This window comes from Ammospiza nelsoni, chromosome 4, assembly GCF_027579445.1.
Source record: "Ammospiza nelsoni isolate bAmmNel1 chromosome 4, bAmmNel1.pri, whole genome shotgun sequence".
In the NCBI taxonomy this organism is placed as follows: domain Eukaryota; kingdom Metazoa; phylum Chordata; class Aves; order Passeriformes; family Passerellidae; genus Ammospiza; species Ammospiza nelsoni.
In genome coordinates, this window is record NC_080636.1 from 70301533 (window position 1) to 70323489 (window position 21957).

At 38.0% G+C, this 21957-nt stretch overlaps 1 long non-coding RNA gene across 1 annotated transcript in view; it reads left to right on the forward strand.

The window, feature by feature from the left end:
• The first annotated feature begins 1420 nt into the window (after positions 1-1420).
• Positions 1421-21957, forward strand: part of LOC132072634 (uncharacterized) — a 42494-nt gene continuing 21957 nt past the window's right edge. Inside the window, exon 1 of the long non-coding RNA XR_009418360.1 lies at positions 1421-1534. This is a non-coding gene — a long non-coding RNA (uncharacterized LOC132072634). The remainder of the gene's footprint in view (positions 1535-21957) is intronic.

The window sequence follows — 21957 nt, forward strand, 5'->3', positions numbered from 1 at the left end:
GTGGGCTACAGAACTTCTAGAATTCATTGGTAGCATGCAAACAGGAGCTCATTTTAATTTTCATAAAAATTAGTTTAATCTATAAATGATGCCTCTTGTCTGTATCTTGTTAGGTGTCCCAGCTGCTATTCAAGCCTCTGTTTGCAAAGGCCTCTGGATACACAAGAGTCTCCACAATCACAAACCAAATAAAGGATATGATTGCAGGTTGGTTTTAGCAGTGAGGAGTAACAGAGCTCCTAAATTATCATAGGAAATCATATTTTATTAACGTTTAGGCAGATAATGCAGTTATTCTCTGCTGTAAGTGAATCTTGCATATGCTAAAGATGCTGAGCTGAACTCTCTACAATATGATGTGTAGGGGTCATTCCACTTGTATCCAGAGCAGCTGAAGAAGCTCAGGTCCACCAATTTCTCTCCCTGAGAGGCAGAAAGAGAAAGGTTTCCTGCTTGCATACTGACCCTCCTTTGCGTGCCTATGCAGATGACAATTTGAGAACTATGATTGGTTACAAGATTAAACTACTCAAAACTCTTCTGGGAAGTGGTGCTGCTCTGCCTTGTTCTGAGATTTCCAAATAAAAAATATTGTAACTTGGTTCTCTGGAAAGTAATTTTTATGTTGAAGGGAGTATGTTGTAATCACTTCTGTCCTCTACCTATTTTTATTCCTTGTTAATCCATAGCAGTAAGGATTTGCAGTGAATAGTTTTGTCTCTAAATATCAGGATTAAATTTCTGCTGTATGTTCCTTCTCTTGTTGATGTTGCTCTTAATTACAATCTTGTTTCCTTTTTTTATTATCTGGGATTTTTAGATGTATTCTAAAATAAAGAGAAAAAAATGTATATATGATTATAATGCAATGCAATGTATTGATAAAATATTAGTAATGTAATTTACTCCTAACTAAGCAATAGTGATCAAATTTTCTCTTAGAATGTATCATATTGAATTGATATGAAAAAGAAACCCTGAATGTTAGTGATATAGTTTTACGATAATTTAGTAATCACCACAGCCTGACCATAGCCTTAGCCATACTTGAAAGAATTGCATTACCTTAGCTCTTTCCTTTGCCCAAACATCTGCTATTTCATATTCCATGTTTGTTTTTAAACAAAAAAACCCACTCACTATAATATCTTTTATTTTCTTATGAATCATATTCTTCACAAAAGCAAAATTGAATTTTTTTTTTTGTGTAAAGTCTCAGTGGGTATGCAAGAGTTGTTTTTATCTCTCTGAAACTGCTTGACTTCATTTTTAGGGATGATTGGAAACCAGAAATTATGTAGAAAAAATACCACAGTTTACAAAGTCGTGAAGGAGTACAATGTGTTTCCTTTCTCATTTGGTTTAAGCTCAGGTGCCAGAGGTTACTGGTGATGGCTACTGATTAAGGCTGCAGGCTGGAGTAGTTTTTTCCAGCCTAGATCTGGAAGAGGCTTTTCTTTTCAGTCTCCTGTGTTGTTTTTTGATTAGCAGGACTGAGGACTTGCATTATCAAAACATTTGCTGTTGAAAAGTTGTAAGTTTGATTTATTTACTTGTATTTGGTGGTGGTGGCAGCCTGTGATATTCCTAGGAAGCAATGGTAAAAAGGAAGTCAGTGTTGGAGAGACATCCTGATACTCATAGTAAACATACCATAGGTAAGAAGAAAGGTAGGTGTAGGTTGCACTCAGCAGGTATGTTCTGGAGGAGGGTGACTTTGTACTTGGTGTGTGTAGTGCTCCTGCATTGGCAATACTGTAAAGTGCTGGAATGTGGAATTGTCTGGGAGAGAGGAATCTGTTGTATGTGTGTCTTCTTCTGGCTTGGAAAAACTTTCATATGTGGAGATGTTCTGATCCAAATATTGCTTTCAGTCTATATCATTAAGGGTAAAGGATGCAAATTGTGAAGGAGCAGCCCCATACTGTGTTCCTGCATAAGCTGTGTCACTGCTTGCTAATATGTGTGCTATAATTATATAATTAGGGAAGGTTTTGCCTTGTTTGTCCCAGAGCCAAATAATTTTACATAATATAAATGTTGATCTCCTCCCTTCCTTTATTGAATATTGAACTTTCATTCACTAATGGAAAGGTACATGTGATCCTAGAGGAGTATTACACCTTTTTTTTTCACTTGGAGAATCTAATTTGGAAAGGATGAAGCAATAGGTAAAACTGCAGTTAAAGTAAGTCTGTTAATACTGAAAACTCTACAGAAGAAGATCATTATTATTTTACTCTCTCTTCTTAAGTGTAAATCATATGTTTCATTGGGAATTTTGCTTCTTGGTGAAACTTTAAATAAATCCTTACCAATACTAAAAACCAGAGATGAAAAATACCCTTCCTAATTCATGAGTCTCTGAAATCAGCAAGTAGCTTGCTCGTTAGATTTGACTTTTTTAATCTATAAAATATATAACTTCTCACTTGGTATATCTAGCCAAAAACACTGCAAAACTTTCCCTTGAGACATAATCACAGTTTTCTTGGGCCTTCTGATATAAATAGATTTCCTTTTATGTCTTTTAAGAGGCATTAAAATTGAATTATCATATTCATGGGAACTAATGTGAAATTAAAAAGCACAGGGAATAGTGTCTTGTAGCTTCTTTGTTTCTGTGGGCCATGGTGACCTGGCAGGATCTGAGTAGTGTGTAAGTGAAGGCACCTGCTGCAAATTCCCTCTATAATGTTGGGGTTTTTTGGTTTTTTTGCCAAAGCTGCTCTTTGGTTCTCTGCCAGGGAGTTTTCTCAGTCAGTCTGTTTTCATTCAGTGGAGACCAGACTTGTTTATTTCTCATGTTTTCCATGTTGAGGTGATGTGGCTTCAGATTGCTCACCGAAAACAGAGTGAGGCCCCAGACATCAATGCTGGCTGAGGGGAGAGCACGTTGTTGCCCAAGAATTTGGGATGGCATTTGCAAGTGGTTTCAGAGATCCTTGGTGATTTTGCGTTTTGTAAAGTATTTGGAAGGTTCTGTGGTGGGTATACACTGTTCTGGGAGATGCCATGTCACTTGTGAGTGAGAATGGCCATGGTTTGGTGGTTTTGGTGCCTGTTTGTTTCAGTTTTTTATTTGTTTGTTTTTCTAGACTGCCCAATTACTTGAGGTGGGCACATGCTAGAAGACTGGACAATTGGGATTTGTTATAACTTTATGAAGCATTAAATAATAATTAGTGTTGGTGCTTTAGGTTACAGAAGGAAAAAATCATCAATATCTGTGAAGAACAATAATGAAGTTTTGGGCAGTAGGGAATGTGTTTAGAGATCATGTTGGACTTAATTACTGTGCTTTTTTAATAGTGAGGGGGGAGCACATTATACTTGAAATAGCTCACCAAGGCTGCTTTGAGTTGTTTTAATTTGGAGAATTAAAAAAAACTTTTAATGGGAAAGTAGCCTCTCAACAGAGAGAAAAAATGGAAAAAAATAAATGTGTTTGATTGTCTTGTTAAGTATACACAACTTCTAGAGAAGTATAGTTGTGTGTGTATCTGCTTATCTATGTTTACACACTTACATGAATATGTACATATCATAATGAATTTTACCAGGTTGTCAAGGGTTGGTGGTACTTTTTTTGGTTTTTCTAATAAGTGGCAGAAGTAGCACCCAAAATACAAGTGCACCAGAGGGCTTATTTAGACACTTCTAAGAACTGTCCCAAATGACAATTTTTGGTCAAATGCTGCATCTGTAGGCTTTGGAATGGAACAGTCTTAAGAATTGCCATGCTGTTTAAATAATTGCAGCAGCATGTATGGGCCAACCAGTCACACATTTTCTTTTCAAGCTTCTAAAGGAATTTCAATAGCAGAAATTGAACTGTCACAACAGGGTTAGATGTTCTTACAGAATTGAACTTTGCAGTAATTTTCCCTTTGTACTATTACTTCATTGGACATTGTGAGCCTCAGCAGGCTCTGTGAGTGAAGACGGAACATTGTGAAAACTAAATTCCAGGGCTGTCAAATCAGGACACACAAATAATATTAACTCTTGTAGCACTCTACATTTTAAAAGTCTTCTGAGTAACACTGAACACGGCAACAACTTTGGTGATTGCCAAATGGAACCTGTGTCTTGGTTCATGCCTCAAAAAAACAGTTATGACAAATGACCTGGGCAGAGAGAGAGGGGAGAGTTTGGAGAACTGCATCACTTCATTTCACAATTACTAGTTATTATGGCAGTGTTAACTGAGATTTCCATCAAAGCAATGCAGAGGGCTTTCAAACTGAACTAAACAGGTCTAAGCATCACAGGCATTGTGGCCTCTGTTTTATTAGGAGTTACATAGCCTAATGAATTAGAAAAAAAATGAGAAAAAATTAAGCATGTCTCTGAGTATAAGCTTCATCCATCTGAGTCCTATTAATTTGTGTGCAGAACTGAGAGCAGATTTAATGTTGCAGGCCTTCCAATTTGAATTTTTAGGACAAGGCTAGACTTCCAAACAGATGCACTGGCAGCCCACTCCAAGAGCAAGAAAACTTCCTGTTGTCCCTGGAGATGTTGTAAGAGACCTCTAGATTTTGATCAAAATTAAGAGGTAAACAGGGTAGAACCAACTGACTATAAGGTAAAATAATAGCTTTCAGCTGAATATTCAGAGAGGCTGAAGTATCTTGGCCAATAGAGCTTTTGACAGTCTTGTTATTCTGCTTGTCAGCTTTGAATCTGTGTTGTCAAATTCTTGCAAATCACTTGCAAATGGATATAGTTTTCAGGCAGGGCTTTTTAAAAGTAAGTGACTTTGAATTTTATGATTGCAAACCGATCAACAAACACAATTGTGGTTTGCCATAAAAATTGATCTGAAGATTTAATATTGTAGAAAAAGTGACATAACTTTAGATTAAAGGAACATAATGAAAACTATTTGTCATATTCAGTTTTAAAAGATAGACATAAGCAAAACCAATAGAACAATCACGCAAGCATTCTTTTTACTGTGGGCCATCTACAGTCTACATAAGATGCAGAGAAACAATATAGGCCTGGCAAAATTCCATTTGTTAGACATTTGTAAAGAAAAGCCTTTTACTTTTAGATGAGGTATTCCCACAGTCTGGGGAGGATATCAGAAGTGTAAGCAAAAATTTCTGAAAGAAGACCAAGAAATTTGTTACACTGCTTTAGTCATTGGCCTGTCTTATTTGAAATACTTTATTTTCCATAGAGCCTATAAATTCTTTCTTGAAAGTTCAGTAAAATTTTGTAGCCCTATAAACATCTGAGCTACAAATCAGGCTTTGTTCAGAAGTTTGGGTCTGTGACAGGAAGAAAATAATTAAAACGATTCCCTGAGAAGAAAGGGCAGACTGAATATTTTGGCAGAACCTAAGACATTTTCATTACTGGTATTAAGGGATAAAGGTTCCCCTGTGGCAAGCATACCTTGGGTTCTCCAGCAAAAGTGACTGACAATGAAATTTATAAGGGAATGAGTCTGGCAAAAAAAAAAAAAACCAAACAAAAACAAAAGAGCAAAAAAAAAAAAAAAGAAGGGAAGGCAGTAGAGGACATTTGAAATGCAACTGAATTTGCTTGTGGATATTAAATGACAGTAGAGAAAGTAGGGTTCTCATTACATCTGAATCTATTTGCCTGGGAAGGACTGGCAAAAAATAATCTGCACGTTCCTCACAGAGCTCTGATTGCTGTCAGCCCATTCTCCTCACAGAGTCTATTGCCATATTTCACATAGCTTGATCTGGGATGTATAAAGTCTTTTGAAGAAAAGTAGTAAAATTCAGGTGTTGCTGGTTTTGGGTTTGCTAGTTTATTCTAAGTTTTGGAGAGTAGTATTGCTACTGTGTGTAGACAATTTCAAGTGACCTGGTAGAAAAAAAGGCTGGAGCCATTATGGCATTCTGTTAGCGGTTAAAAGAGAGGGAAGTGCAAAGTCACATCATTTGCCACCAAGATGCTTTCTAGCTTAGGAGAGCTAACGTTATTTAAGGCAAAAGTCCTTGCCTTGGGAAGTACTCTGCTTACTGTCATCCTGAAGAAACATCACTTTCAGTTCTGAGCCTGTCAGCAAAGAACATAAGCTCCATCACCCAGTACATGTAGATCACCTTTTATGAAGTAAACACAGCCAAATTGCTCTGAAAGGAAAATGGAAAATACTGGTGGACCCTTTTGTAGAGCTACCAGTCCTAGAGCCAGTAGCTGTATGTACTATGACTCACACTAAATTTCCCTTCTACTCCTCCCCACTCTCTGCAAAGCCATGATTAAGTGCTAGAAAGAAAGTCTGTGTTTCAGACAGCCAAGGGATGGTGGGAAAGAAGTGATCTGTGATTTAATCCAAGTGGGTTCCTGGGTGTGAATGGGTAATGCAGAGACCTCAAAAGTCTGTGTAGAATAATATCAAAAAAGGAAAAAAAATAAAAGAAGCAACTGGTGGCTTTAAAATGATTTAATGTTTTTGCACTTGTCACAATTTGAAAATGGGTTTTCCTGAGTCTGGAATGTTCCATGTAGAACAATGTGCATCTAAAATAACTCAAGGCATAGCCTCAACTGTAGTGAATTTATGCTCATGATAGCTGGGCTACATATCAGTAGGAAGACACATATCTATAAAATTGAGCCTTCATCTGATACAGAAAGAAATCCCATTAAGATGGGGATTTTTTTCCAGATTAGCTGCATTGGGTAATTGTACCACATCCAGGAGCTTGGAGAAACTGAAGAGATAGAGCAAATCTATATTTCTCTATTTGACAAATTTGTTCCTTCCATTGTTAATAAAAGTTATCTCCAGAGTCTTTCTGTAAAAATCTGTACATCCCTGTGTTCTGTGTTTTAACATTTTAGAATGTGATACAGAAGTGCCTGGTGTGGATAACAACTCAGCCTGATAGTAAGAGTAGCACATTTCAATGCTGTGCACTGTGGTTAGGGTAATAAACATTAATTTCATGCTAGGAACACAGCATGCTAAATACCATTTTCTTTCTTTTCCCCCACCTTTTTATGTTGCGGGAAAACATGACATTTTTTGTCCTATTTTTTGGTCAGGACACAAGAGAAGATCTATTTGAACAACGTGTGAAAGAAATGAACTTTGCATGTAAAAATACTTGAATAAATACTTTGGCATGAGGATTAAAATTGAAGCATGTTCCATCTCCTGCACGTTGCCTTCCCCCTCACTCCTTCTTCACTACTTTCTGAATTTGCTTGTCTTCAGATGCCCTGAATTATGACACTATTCCATCCTGGCCTTTTGGCAAGGCTGGTATCACAGGCTGTGCTTCTTCAGTAAAATAATACCTGTAATCTTTTTTTCTCTGTGGTAGCTAGCTTGACACAGTTCAGAAAGTAGGACAGAGTAATTTTTTTAAAAATTCATAATAAATGTAATATACTTTTTTTTTTCAGGTTGCTTTTCTCAGAACATATCTATTCTAGCCTCCACAAACACACCAACATCCAGCAACTGAAATAATTTTAAAAGAATAATTAATGTTAAATTGGCAGTGTAACTATCTCTTGCTGTCACTTCAGAAAATTTTACGTGACCCGTAAGTACAAAATGATGAAGTTTGTTTCCAGCTGGAAAAGGCAGTCTTTCCATGGGTGAGGTGGTAGAGGAAATGGCATTGAATGTTTTGTGACTCTCGTTTCCTTGAAATCCTTCAGATGCAACATCCCCAGAGACCATTTTGCTGAGAGGAACAAGTATTCAGTAACTTCCTAGGGAAAGAAATAAGCCAATGTGTCTGTCTTTGAGAAGTTATACTGCAGTAAAGATGCCTTCTTTCTCTCTCCTGTGTTTTCAGACTGCCTCTTAAGGCAATATTATGAAAATTTAAAAATATTTTTATGCTGTCTTCAGTAAATATGATTGCCCAAGATATTAAACTCCAAAGAATGTTATTAATCAGTAGAAATTATATATTAAGGCCAAAGAAAATTAGTTTTTCCTTTGTGCTCACATTTTTCTCACTTAAAACGTAAGTTTTGTGGATCATCTGGGACAAAATTATTTCCTACTTGAGGCCATTTAAATTCATTATCACAAAGCCTTATTTTTGAAAATATTTTATTTTTTTTCTTCACAGATAAATAATTAGATTAAAAAAGTAAAAGGGCACCAGATGCCAGAAGCTATCATATTTTCTGCAACATTGCTCTAAGTCAAGGTGGTATATCCTGATTTTGCCTGCAGAAATAAGCATTTGTCTTTGGGCAAATATGTCCATAAATTCACTTTCTCATGTGTCATCATCAGTCTCACCAGATTCCTTCATGTCAGCCAAGGCATTGAGAATCCTAGAGACACAGGGTGAAAAAATGAGAACCAACCATTCCAGAGACTGGATAAGATGGGATCATGACATTTGTTGAGAACCAGCTTTTAGAGGGAATATTCCAAAGCCCCTGTTTTTGTCTTGTTTTGTTTATTTGGTATTTGGGAGACTCATTGTCTCAGACTCTGTTGCTTGCAAAGCACTGCTGGTGGATTCCAGAATGCAACACCGAGTGAGGTGAAGCAGGCCGTGCCAGCTGCTGAGGGTTTTGGTGAAACCCTCGACTGTCCAGAGGCATCGAGGCATTGTTCTTGTGCTGCAGCTCTGTGTGAAGTGCCCTGGTCTCTGAAATGTGCAGTTGCTCCAAACAAAGTCTGCATTTCTTGCAAGGCTGCTCTGGGGCTGCCCAGGGGAGTGTGTCTGTGATGGGCGTGTTGCTGTGGGAACTAATGCAGTTCTAAAGTCGGCAGTAAGATTTCCTACTGCTTTGATTCCCTGGAGAGGATGAGCAAGTCCTTTTAAAATGCAAATCTTCAGTGTGCAGCCTTAGTTGGGGGAATAAAGATGGGAAGGAGAATAAATCTGTATTAAGCTTCAGGCATTTTCAAATTGCTTGTGCTACTGGCGCCCTTTTTTAACCTTTCCTTTTTCATTTCTGCAGAGCATTACCTTGCATAAGCTCTGCTATGCTAAAATCAGCCTGATGTTTGGGAGTGACTTTTTTTCTCTGTGTGCAGGAAGTTGGTGGTTTTAGTGAGAGTCTACATTCTTCTTTCCTCAATGATGGGGAAGTAGAATGCTTCCTGCTCCCCCAGAATGATCATGTGCAATTTTTGACCTTTTTCAGTAATGCACATTGTGGTTTTTTTCTGTTTGTTTGTTGGGTTTTGTGTAAGTTTTGTGGTTTTTCCCCACAAGTAAATAGAAGCATAGGATGTGGCATGAATCCTGCCAGTGTCAATTTATAGCTCTCTTATTCCCTGGGCTCAGGGAGTTACCATTGCCCTTGTTCCCTTCTTTTCCTCTGACTGTAACAGCCCCCACCTTATGGTTTCATCATTGCTTAATACTGGATTGCAGAGAATAAATTTTAGATTTCCTTCTTTGACTTTCAGAAATACTTTGTTCTGCAACTTGTCATCAGTGCTAAGCTACTAATTACCAAGTACATTCTTCCAACATTCCCAAAGTATTTATTTCCTCAAATGCCTGCAAAGTGTTCAGCACCTTTCCTGCAAGGACATGCAGAAGCCTATAATTTGGGAACTCTGTCCAGTGGAAGTTCAATCAAAAGTTGAAACTAAAAGATGACTGTTGTTAGTTGCAAAAAGATGTTGTCTGCTTGATGATTTGAAAGCTGCCTTCTCCCTGAAAGGTTTGCAATTCACATGCTTTAGGAAAAACTTAATGGCTGGGTTGAGATTGCTGCTGCTGTTGGAGAGAAAGTACTTCAAGTGTTGCTTCTGTGTTCCATCAACCTGGGACTGCTCCACTGAGTTCCTTTGAGTAAATCAGCATTTGGTACTCTCTGTCTCTGTCACCAGGGCCACTATAGGTCCTTGAACTGCAATCATGGGGTAGGGCAGTAACAGGTAAATGTAAGAGAGGGCAGTGCTGCTGGGAGTTGTGATACCATTGAATGCCAGAGAATCCAGCCTGAGGACAGATACAGTTCTGTAACACCTCCCTGAACCACCCAAAACCTCTCTGAATCACCCCCAAAATGGCTTGGATCAGTTAAAGGAGGAAAAAATATTGTCTGTCTTGCAGATGGGGCAGTTTTTATGTATCTATTAAAATAAGTGATCAATGAATCAAAATACGAGTTTTCCTTATTCAGTAATCATTATCAAAGCTGTACACCAGTCTTAATTTTGGGAGTACTATTAGTTCCATTGAGTTCAACAGCATGACTTCTGCTTCTCAAGGGAGGAGAAAAAGTAGCTGGACTCATGTTTTCAGTTTCTTTTAATTCTAGTTACTAAGTAGGTCATGACTTTTGCTTGCCATGTGTTTCCCATAAAAGCCCTGGCTGCCTTGAGTGCTATATGATAGGTTGTCTGGAAGCTGCAGACAAAGTGCATGCACTATGCTAGAAAGACTTTCTGAAATATTTTGTGTACAGTAGCTGGGGCTGCCACATGCTGCTTGTGCTTCAGTGTCTGTGTGTGGTCACAGTTACAGTGTTCACACTGCAGCATCCTCCAGAAAAATATCCAATGATAAAAGGGCTTCAGTGCATACAGGATGATGTAAAAAAAATGTTCAAAATAAATCTGTGCAACATCTAAGGAGATGAAAAATAGACTGTGCTTTTGTGGACAGTGGCAGGGAAGGGAGAACTAAAAGCACATGTCAAAACATACATTGAAGGATATAAGAAATGTTCTCTCCTTTGAGATTTATCCTTTGCAACAGAAATCAAGATTCAGAGCTAAAACAAACCAAATCTGTATTGTGTCAATGTAGACTAGCATGCTCTTTAGCTTGTAGAAGGGGGGCTAAAGGGTGATCACCCAAAGCCAGCACTTTACCAAGATTTTATTAAATGTACTGTTTATTTGGCAATACAAGCTACCAGGATTTTCATGCTGGGGAGGGTGTGTGGGAAGGGTTATTTTAGAAAAGTCACCACTTGTGTGTAAAAGTCACCTTCATGAAAGAAAAAAGTATAATAGTTTTTCTACCTTTATTCCCTGCTTGAAAGGCTATGTTTTTTTCAAGCTTGCTGAATTCAGCACAAAATCTTCCATTTTCAGTTATTGTAGGCCACTACTTGTTATTCACATCATCTCGGCCATGTGGCTTCGGTGGTCTTGCAACGACTGCTGTGGTTTCCTTTCATGGGGCAGGCTGTGCTGCACACAGAAGACACATCCCTGGGATAGCATAGCTGTCTCCAGTGGTGTTCCAGAAGGGACACTGATGACTTGGTAATCTTTCTGGGAAGGAGCAAGGTTTGCAGAAACCATTGCCTGCAGGGTAGTTGAGCTGCAGAGCAGACGGATGAGCTGCTGGCGTCCGGAGCATTCCCCTCAGGAAGGGCTCAGCACCAAGGTGTGACATCATGGACTCATGGATCAGGCTGGTGCATCAGGAATGCTGCTTCTGTCCTAAGGAACAGCTTCCTGCAAAGGCCAGATGTAACCTTTGATGAAGGATAAGGTCCAGGCAGACAAATTTCAGGCAGAATCCTGCAATTCACTGCTTCTGCCAAAAGGCAACTGAGTAGTCACAAATTCTGGGCTTTACCCTATACTGGTTAAATTTGTGGACTTTCTGCTGAAAAAACAAATTGAAATTACCAATGCTGTTGCAATTCTTAATGGCTTTGAAAGACAAATATTTAGAAACCAGCATTCTTGTTATTAAAAAAAAAATTAAAACAGCAGTGCTAATTCATGTCTGTGAGTGATGTCTTTTTGGTTACTTCTGTACACAGTTTTAAAAAATTGCTCTGTAATTTAGGAGAAGGGGAAGAGAATAATCCCTGGCATGGAAAATAGAAATTCTGAATAAGGAGGATGACCATAAAATCTTTCTGTCTGTACTCTAGTATGGCTTTCACCATCTGACATATAGATATGATAGCTGAGGAAACTATGTGATGGTTTAAGTGCTTTTTGGAATAGGGAGCCTTTCCTGAACAGACAGAACCTTGGATGGATGGATCAGGAAAGACGCAAATGTCTTGCTGAAATATCTGTCTTCTCTGCATCTAAATGAAGTTGGGACTGTAAGGCTTTTATGAGGAAAAGCTGATGATTAAGTCTTTTCAGTGCACATAAGCACATAATAAATCTGGATCTGAACTCTGCAATGTGACTGACTGTACAGCAGGGTGTATCTGAAAAGCTATAACTTTGAAATCTGTGGAAAGATTTTGCAGTCCTTTCTCCAGTTCTGCACCTTGAATTAATCAGTTGCAATTTATACTTCTGTTTTGATTATGGAATGCTTGAGTAACTTACAGTTAGCAGTACAGGAGCCAGATTTATAGTGGAAATGTATTAATCCTTGTGAGATAAATATCTAAAGTCCTTTTTGTAGTCTAAATAGAAGGAAAATGTGTGGGAAGGTGAGAGGGATCTGGTTGTGTATTTAATCTTTAGTATCTGTTTAGCAGGGATGTTCATAGATAAATAGGAACAGTCTACTTTGTTGCAAGGGAAATTCTCACTGGTTTGTATGAATTTCTTTGTTGTCCAGGTTTGTTCTGTAGAATTATTCTGACTTATTCATCAGCAAGTTTACCCTAGCTAAATGAGGTCCAGCTCATGTTTTCTGTAATATTGTGAATGTTATGGCCAGGTATATTTCATCTGAATTTGTTATGTTAGTCAAACTCACTTATATAAACTATTATAAACCTCAGGAAAATACTCCAGGGCATAAATGGCATCTTACTTTTTAGGTGGCTAAATCTGAATATTGATTATGTATCATGAAAAACTGAGAAGTAAAGTTGAAGGAGCTCATCTGTACACAGAGGCGCAGAAAATCAGGAAAGTTTGGAGGATGGTTTAGTTTCTGCTTGGGATTTTTTTGTTGTTCTTTTCTTTTTTCTTCTTTTTTTTATTTCTTTGTTGTTGTTCTGGTTTTGCTTTGTTCTGTACCTCTGTGTCAGAAGACTTAATTCAAAGGACAGCTTGAATTTAAGACCCAAAAAAGGAAAGAAGGCAGGATGCAATTCTCTAGAAGTTTCTGTTGTTATGTAATTAGGAGAAGAAAAATGGATATTTTTTTCAAAGATGAAAGGGTTTTCTTGTTTTTCTTCTTCAAAGAGTTAGTTAGCCTCCTGCCATTGTCAACAAGTGAAACTAAAATATTTGCGTCTTACCTTGCTAAAGTGACCCCATTTTTTCTTTTTTTTTTTTTTTCTTGGATTGTTTCAACATTAATCAGGACTCTCTTCTGGAGCAGTGTCAAGAAACCTTGACATATCTGTGGTAATGTTTTCTGGGAGATGTACATCATCATGTGAGGAATGATTTGATTATACCTTTCCCTGTACTAAATTTCTCTTTACTCCTCTGCCTGTGCCTCAGACGTTTTACCATTTCTGTGTGGAAATGGAGGCCTGTCCACACCCATCAAACCTCTTAAAGCTGTCCCCAAGGCATTGTCCCATGTTATTGGTAAATGTGACAGATCTGGTGTGTAGAAAAAATGAGCGTAAGGAGACAAGAAGGGGTTAGTGTGCCTCTTCCATCTAAATTACAGCAAAATCTAAGAAAAAATTTAACAAACCCTTTATGGGCAAACACATTTATGCAAAGCAACTATTCATGTTCTGCACCCACCTCACTGGTTCTTTTCTCAATAGGTACAAAACATTCCCCTTCCTGCAAATTACCATGTGGAATTGAGGATCCACATGAGATGGAGGAGAGTGAGATATTGTACAGCAATATAAATGCTAGTCAGAATGTTTTGTAGCTATTACACTTATTTGAAGGTAACTGTGCAGCAAAGCTAAAATATTACGTTTTTGGTGAGGGAAGAATGCTACTATATAAGTCTTACTTGTACCTATTGGATTCTGTGCACACACACACATACATGGTTGATTATGCAGTTAGGATATATGTGCTTCATTTTATTTATCTGTTTGTCAGGATCAATTCTATATGATTGTATTTATCCTTTAATGTGTAATTGGTTTTCAGAAATTTACACCTATCCTGAATATATCTGTTAGAGTTGTTTGGTTTAAATGTCCTTTAATTTGCTCTATTATCAAAAAAGGCTATACATAGGACAGATATATTCATGTCTCATCTTCTTTCATTTTCAGTTTAGGCTGCATCAGTTTTATTCCATTTACTTTTAGTAGTCTAAGGGCCATTGTAGAGCTTGAATACAGTCCTTTCAGCAAAAAAAATTAGCCTGAACTTTGGCTCTTTTCTCTTTGGTAGAGGTTTCTTTTGTGAGGCCACTCAGAAGTGGAGCACTCTATTTATCTCTTTCAAAATGAATTTTGGAAAAAGCAGGTTGGATGCTGGGAGTGCACTGACCTCTTTGCCCTCACCACACAAATTCTTAAGGGATTTTTTCTCCCCAAAGTGTCTTGCTACATAAACAGATGACCTACCTGTTTACCAGACTCATTCCTGGATATGAAATAAATTTCAGTGACTCAGTGCTTCCTATTAAGCAATATTACCAGTATTCAGAGGAAGGTGGTGGAATTTTCCATGCTCTCTGTGGAAAATTATTTCCAGCATGTCTGAAAGACTTGCTGCAGATGCCTTTCTGATATATCTTCCTTTTAGAAACTAAAGAAGAGATATTTAGAAACTTTAGAAGAGATATTTTAGGTATCTCAGGACCAGATAATATAGGAATTATACATGAATAATATTACATCAGTAATCATTTCCCCAACTGTAAAATGAATGGAACAGCTACAAAAGTTTTCAGTTATGCCATAAGAAATGTGAACACAATGTGAATAATTTTCTACAGTCACAATATGAAAATCTGCTGCTACCAGTAGACCATTCCGTGGTACACTGTTATTTTATTTAATCATAATCTTTGATTATGATTAAATCTTCAACACCATTCAGAAATTTTGCGTGGGGTCCAGCACTTATCTGTAAGGGATGACTTTGTTACACATGGGCATAGATCCCCATGTGATTGTTGTTGAGGCTGTGTCCATATGTGGCCATTTACCTGACAAAAATTGATCTGGGATATAGGGAATTTTGAGCCCACGAGTTAATCATGAGTGCATTTTTGTTTCAAAGACTAAGAAATTAGTAAGATCCTATTCTGCCCTTTTGTGTCTGCTTGGGTACTGCAGTTTCTTTTACCAACTTGAAGAGGTAAAGCGCTCAGCAGGCAAGAAAGCTGAACTTTCAAGGTTTATATTCCAGAATAAAGGCAAGTAGGACTCCAATATTTCTATAATCTCTCTTGGTAAAGATTCCTCTGTGAATCTTTCCTAAGCTGGGTGCTAAACAGTTGGAAGGGTGAGTGTGTGTATGTGATTTTTATGTCTGATTGGGAGCTGTTTCCAATATATTTTTTCTGGTTTGATAAAAATTGTCCAGAGATCAATACTGGTTGGCTAATTCCCACGAATGCAGTCTGCAGAGGCATCATACCTGGCTAAATGCAATGTTGGTGTAGGAAAAAAAATGTTAAACTAACTCTTGGTTAAAAGATCCTGCATAGTAATCAAATCTCTTCATCTCAAACCAAACCACCTTTGCTTCAGGTGTGAGTTAGAACTTACCAAACCCTGAGCTGAGAGCCAGTGAAGCTGGGTGAGTTTGCCCTAGCTAAAATATCAGAACACCCCAGTTTGCATCACGATGTGTATCATCTCCCAATAGAGTCAGTATCAGGATGGGTTTTGGTGGAATTCATAGGTGTCCTGCTGTAACTGTCCTCTCCTCCAGATGGCTTTCATAGCTCTGCTGAAGTGTGGAAGACAGATCTCTTACATCATCTGCAGTGTAACTTGGAGTGATTTGCCCGGTTGAGTCATTGATCTGACTTACAGTGACTTGAGGCTCCATGTTAAACAGTGAATAGAGAGTAATTGAACTGAGGGCAGTGGCAGTGGAGGTAAAAAGGGATATGGAAGACTAATGAAGTCCTGGAAAGCAGAATGAATGGATATCTTGAAAAAAAATTACAGGGCTGAGCTAATTCTTTTGAAAAACAATTTGGCTGAACTCATGCTATAAAGTCTTGTGTGGCCATAGCCAAAGAGGAGGTAATTCTTGTCTTGGCCGTGAGTTTACAATGCAGTACTTTTAATGCTAAATATAGAAAGATATATTTAGCATGTATATCTAACAGTAGCTTTGAATAATGTATTGTGCTATTATAGCTAAATGTTTCACCCAAAGATGAATTCACAATAGATTTTTTTTTCTTCCTCTAAAGATTTTGATTGAATGTCAACTTTATAATGAGTAACAAAATACTTTGATAATTTAAAATCTGGAAATTAGATTACAAGTGTCAGACACCGATTTTAGTGAGGAGGTGCAATATTCTTAAAAAATTTTACCCCTTTTCCTCTCTGTTTCATTGTGTACACCTGATTTGCTTGATCATCACCATGTTTTTAACCTGTAGTTTTGTGGGTATTGTCTGTATTTCAATTAAGGGATTGGAGAGCTACAAAAGACTGTCCTCTGGAATGTTTCCTAATTTTATTTTATTACAAAGTACTTAAGTGTAATATGTGCGTAATATGTGTTGCAGCGTTCTGCATCCTAAATAACCTGAATGATAGGTAGCTATTATCAGTATTATCACTCTGATTTCTTCATGACTCATTTCCTTAAAGTGAAACTGTGTCCAGTTGGTCATTTATTTAAGGAAAAATACTATTAATCTGTCAATTCTGTTATGCTCTGAGAATGCATGAAATTAATTCTCCTTGCATCTACATACATACTGGCTTATTACAATACATTTTTAAATCACGCTTGAGATGTTAGTGGATTTTTTTGGTAGCTTACATTAAAAATTCACCAAAGCTGTAGGCTTTTTCAGGCTCTTTTAATCAGTGAGCTATATGTATTTCAATTTACTGAGCAGTTTATTTTCTTTTAATTTATTTGAAAGGCCACCTTACCTAATTTTAAAAGTTAAAACAAGGTTAATTTTTTTTTCCATTGAAGGGTTGCAATTTATTATGAGCTGCTACAATCTTCTTGCTCTGTTTCCAGGAAGACAACTTCAATAAATGTCAGATGTAGAATGCCATGACATATAATGACATTGCTGCAGCAAAGCCTGTAGACTTGTCACATGTGCCTAAGACCTTTGTCACAAAACTACCTGGGGAAAAAAATCCAGTGTGTTTTTCATTTCTTTTAATTTCTTTCCTCCCCAGACTGATCCCTTCAAGACACCATGCTGAATTCTTCTTTCTAATATATTAAGGTAAATGAAGACTGAAAAGATCAGTGTCATCCCTGTAATAGTGGAGTCCTTGTTGAAGGAGAGAGGCTTTTGCCTGAGAATTGTGATGATTCTGCATTGGGTACTTATTCTGGAAGAGTAATTTTTCATTGATGTGTTTTTGTGGGGGTTTTTATTGTTTGCTTGCTTTTTTGTTTTCTTTGTTTTGCTGTTTTGTGTGTGGTGGTGGTTTTGTTTGGCTTATTTGAATTTTTTCTGTACTGATACATGGAAGGTATGAATTTCTTCCATGTCTTTGTATTCCATGTGTCATTCCCTTTTGGGAATGAGAGTATTGTGTCTTCTCAAAATTAAATTAAAGTCTAGCATCAGTCACTTGGAACAAATCTCAGTGATTTCTGTCTGGAGAAGCAGCACAACATGGGTCACATTTACTCCAAGCTGCTGTATATTCTGAAGTTATTTATAAATACCTTAAGAGTCAGTTTGATCACTCAGGAGGTTGTCAAAGGAACTTGAATGACAGCAGCCACCATTTAAGTATCACTGCTGCCTCCAAGCAGTTGCAGGGACATCCATCTAGGGCTGCTGTCCGTGAATCTCTGTGCCTTCACTGTGGCCAAGGGACAAAGTTTAAGTGACACCTTTTTCTCCTAGCCTTGGGAAGGGGAGCTTTCACAGTGAGCTTGTGCCTCGTACTTCGGGAGAGGTGAAGGTTACAGTGGGCAGGACAACCAATCCTTTGGATGGAATAAGAGAGAAAAGGAAAGTTTGACCTCCTGCAGAGCACCTGGTTGGAATATTTGCCAGTGTTTTAGGACATCAATGTCCCACCTTGGGAGCTTTCTAAAAATAAGGGTTTTGTCTACTCTGGGGGCAGGCTATAGAAAAGCGTAAATGTAAGCATGTTTTAATTTTTGTATGTTGGTACTACTACCTTGGTGCCAAGCTGGTGATCAGTCTCTGGGGTACACCGTGCATCACCTCCAGGTTTTGTTCATTTTCTTTGTAATATATACATATGTATATATCAAGTGTTCTACATTAATTTGACAGAAGCTGTAGCACTTCTTCTGCAGTGGAAAAAGAAGCATGATATAAGGCTGGCTTCTCTGACCTTTTTTTTATCATGACTTTACATGATTTTTTTCCCTGTAGAGTCACCATGGTAACACTTGTCTTTTTAAAAATGATAGTTGCATTTACTAATAGTAGCTATTACATTTTTAAGTATGTATAACTTTAAAGAACTTGCTTTCAGGTACACTGACAACTGCATGCATAATCAGTAGTAAAATTTTTAGCTATTAATTATTTTAATTGTTAACTTTATTTAAAAAGTAGTTGAGCTTTTTCATCAAAACAAAAGATATGTTATTCATTTCTAGTTTACTTTTAGGGATGGGTGATGCTGGAAAATTATGTAGAAAAAGAATGTAAAATGCAGAATTAATATTCTTTTCATCTCCACAAATGAATGTGAGGTTTTCAAATTGTATAAGGTGCCATGCTGAAAGGATTTTAATTCCTGATATCTATTTACTTGAGTTTCTGCATTGCACAGCTTAGATGTCTTTTGTCCTTGGACTCTTCACATTTATGTGTATAAATATCTCCCTGCAATGTTTACAGAAACTCTGTATGGCAGCCACATTCACGTGGAGTAAGGGTGGGGTCTTTGTTGGTGATTTAATACAACTCTTTCTCAGTCCTTGAGAATTTTGTCATCCCTACTTGACTCATTTGTCTTTTCTTCTCTCCTCTCCCTGCCATTAAAAGAGTTTATTTTAACTAAATATTATAAATGCAATGTCATCGGCTCGGCTTAGAACAAAAAGAAAAGCATATCCTGGTGGGCAAAACAGAGGCAGATCTCCTCTGCACATTATCAGTGATGGTGGGGGGTGTTATATGTGGCTTAGAATTACAAATAAGTTTATGCATCTGTTTAATATAGTCAAGTATTTTAAAGAACAGGAGCTAATGTACAAATTAAAAAAAAGAAAAAGAGTTCCTAGCCAATGGTGATCCTGTAAGAAAAGATGGAAGTAAATATGAGAGGACAACAGGAAAACTAAGTAAAGAAAATGCTGGGAGGTTTTGTTTTTGTTTTTTATTTTTTGTTTAATTTATAAGTCTAATGAACTGATGCTGAATCACAGAATAGTTAGGATTAGAAGGGACCTCTGGAGCTCTAGTCCAAGCCCCCTGCCAAGAGAGGGTCTCCTCAGGCAAGTGACATAGGACCTTTGCCAGTTGAGTTCAAAACATGTCTTGAGAGAGAGACTCCACAACCTCAAGGGTAGCCTGTTCCTGTGCTCTGCCACCCTCAAAGTAAAGTTCTACCTCGTGTTGAGGTAGAACTTCTTGTGGTCATTTCTCCTTGTCAAGTCTCTGGGCACCACTCTCTTGACATCCGCCTTTGAGATGTTTAAGTGTCGTGAGTCCCCTCTCAGTCTTGTTTTTTCTGAACAGGCCCAGTTCCGGCAGTTTCTCCTCATAAAGGAGGTGCTTCAGACCTCCTCATCTTCCTCGGATTGCAGGGACTAGAATTGGACACAGCACCCCAGATGTGGCCTCACTAGGGCTCAGTAGGCGTAGCAGGATCAACTCTCTCGCCCTGCTGGCCACGCTCTTCCTGATGTACCCAAGGATCCCACTGGCCCTCCTGGCCCCAAGGGCACTGCTGGCTCATGGACTGCTGTTGCCACCAGGACTCCAGCCTGTGCTGGCACTTGGGTTATTCCTCCCCAGGTGTGACCCTACGCCTGCCCTTGTTGAACCTCGTTAGGGTTTCTCTCCATCCACCTCATCCAAGGTCCTGCTGAATGGCAGCACAGCCTTTGAGTGCATCAGCTTCTCCCCCACTGTTTTTGTCATGGCAAATTATTCTGAATTATCCTGTAAGGTATCAAAATACATTGATCTTATGCCTCTGTAAAAAAATATTTTGTATTGTGTCATGGGACAATAATTAAAAGCAAAATTGTGCTGAAAGGAAACAGCCAGAGGCAATTCTTTAAAACAAAGTACGCGAATGAGCATTTGAGCCAGAGTTGCACAACGATGAGTGCCAAGACTAACTATTGCTGTGTCTGTCAAATTTGGGAATGTATATGTCATGCCAAAAATGAAAGAAACCTTCACAAAGAAGTAAGAAATTTCACTGTTGCCAGAACTACGCAGGAGTTCATTTAGATGCTTTGCAAAATCTCACCAGGGTAATTCATGGTGAGAGTTTAGAAAAAGTGAGAGCTGTAACTATTCAAACTATTGTAGAAAAATGATCATCTGTAAAGGCAATCCAATGACCAAACAAGTGAACAAAATCAGTAAAGATTTGAATATTTAACAAGAAGTGACTTTTTATGGTAGATTTCCCCGATAGCCAAGAGTTAATAATGAGCTAGGAGGGCAGCAGGGATGTGACTGATATGGGTTTTGCATTTGTCTGCCTCTTGGTTTGGGGATGGTGCTTGCCTCTGCTTCCCTGCTTTTATACCTTCATTTCTGCAACCTGGAAGATTACCTTAGCATTTAGGGAGGAGGGCAAGACAGTTGAGCATAGCTGTGTTTGATTTTTCTCCTTGAAAAAACAGACCTGATTTTGAAATTCGCTGAGGAGAAGGACAGGGAATTTTGAAAGTTTGAACTTGAAATAACAAGCAGGTAGAATTTCTGTCATGTGGAACAAATTTTACTCCATAGCAGATTTAACGTAATACATGAAAGAAACCACCATTGCAAAATACTATTATTGAGATTATTCTTGATTCTCTATGGGATTGCTCAACCTCCTAAAATCATATTGTTGGTCCACAATCATAGCTCTTTTGACCCTAATACAGTATATATATGAGGTTATATAAAGATAAAACGTGCATAATGGTAGTTGGTCTGGGTATAAATACAACAGTCTGAAATACTGTGCCTTTTGGTGCCTTATAGCTGGTTTAAATTGATATTGTATATTTGTTGTTTTCCCACACCTGGTTCTAGTACAGTTAGACTATAATTTGGCTTTACATATAAACCTAGCGTGAGGGAGCAGGTGGAAGAGGGAGTACAAAATATAATAGCACATTGGCAATTACTATCCACTTCCCAGCTAATAATGAGTTTTCATTCTTCAGTGAATAGAAAGCAAGTGAACTTAAAAATTAAAAACCTTTCAACTGTTGAAAAACATGGCTGCATCCACTGAAAAATAAGATCAAAGGAGTTACTTGAACAGCCTCTCTCTGAAGGCTGCTCAGTCACAGTTTTGCTTGTGGAACACAGAGCTTTGAACTCCTGCTCAGTTCTGGCAGCTGGCAGCAGTTTATAAGGCTGTGTTTTAACCCTCCATCTGCCTTCCCAATGCTATCTTTGGTCTGGTTCCATGGTATCTCAAGGATTAGCTGTGTGCATACTCCAACAGCTTTGCATGTCTCTTGGCAATATCCAGCTTTAAACTTAATACAGTAGGAGGTCATTCTTCCCATTGCTGTGCTTCTTATTTGTTTAGATTTCATGCAGTCACTGGATCTGCCACAAGCTTTAAATTCCTGCAGGATTGGTTGGCCAGAGAGAGCACGTGTCTAACTTACTGATAAGTGACACATTTTTGTCATTGTTTCCAGCCTGGTGTAGTTTGCTACGCCTGCCCTTTTGTGTTCAGTGGTAATCTAGTTCAGCTGCTGTGCTAACGTGTCTTAATAAACTATTGCTTTGGACAAAGTACCTGAATAATTTCATTATGCTTATATAAACAATTATCTTGGTTGTTTTAACGGTTATCTTTCTA